At 39.2% G+C, this 357-nt stretch overlaps 1 protein-coding gene across 2 annotated transcripts in view; it reads left to right on the top strand.

The window, feature by feature from the left end:
- Nucleotides 1-357, top strand: part of kank3 (KN motif and ankyrin repeat domains 3) — a 30,291-nt gene that overhangs the window by 25,130 nt on the left and 4,804 nt on the right. The gene's annotated exons all lie outside the window — the stretch shown is intronic.

Here is a 357-nt window from a genome sequence, read left to right as displayed (position 1 = left end):
TGTGTGTGTGTGTGTGTCACAAACTGTTCAATATGACTTATTTACTTGTTAGAGTAGTTAAAACGACAACTAGTTTTGAATGAGTGTCTACTTGATTCCTGCTGGTAGTTCCCTCATTATTTCTGAGGGGGTGGGTGTGTGTTTTGGGGGTGTTAAGAGCATTTCCTGTGTTGTAATGAAGTACTACATTCACAGCTAGATGAATAATCAGTTATAGGTTAGACTGGGTTTACAAAATGTGTATCCTTCCAGTTCATTCGTGAGAATCTATTGACTTTTGAGTGGTTTTATCTCTGCTTGATCTAATCAGCTTGTGTAGTTTGTGTGTGTGTGTTTGGACACAGCGCCTGACAGACT

Source organism: Morone saxatilis, unplaced genomic scaffold (assembly GCF_004916995.1).
Source record: "Morone saxatilis isolate NCDOM2014 unplaced genomic scaffold, NCSU_SB_2.0 Contig12, whole genome shotgun sequence".
NCBI classification, from domain to species: Eukaryota; Metazoa; Chordata; class Actinopteri; family Moronidae; genus Morone; species Morone saxatilis.
This window is presented reverse-complemented; position numbering and strand designations above follow the sequence as displayed.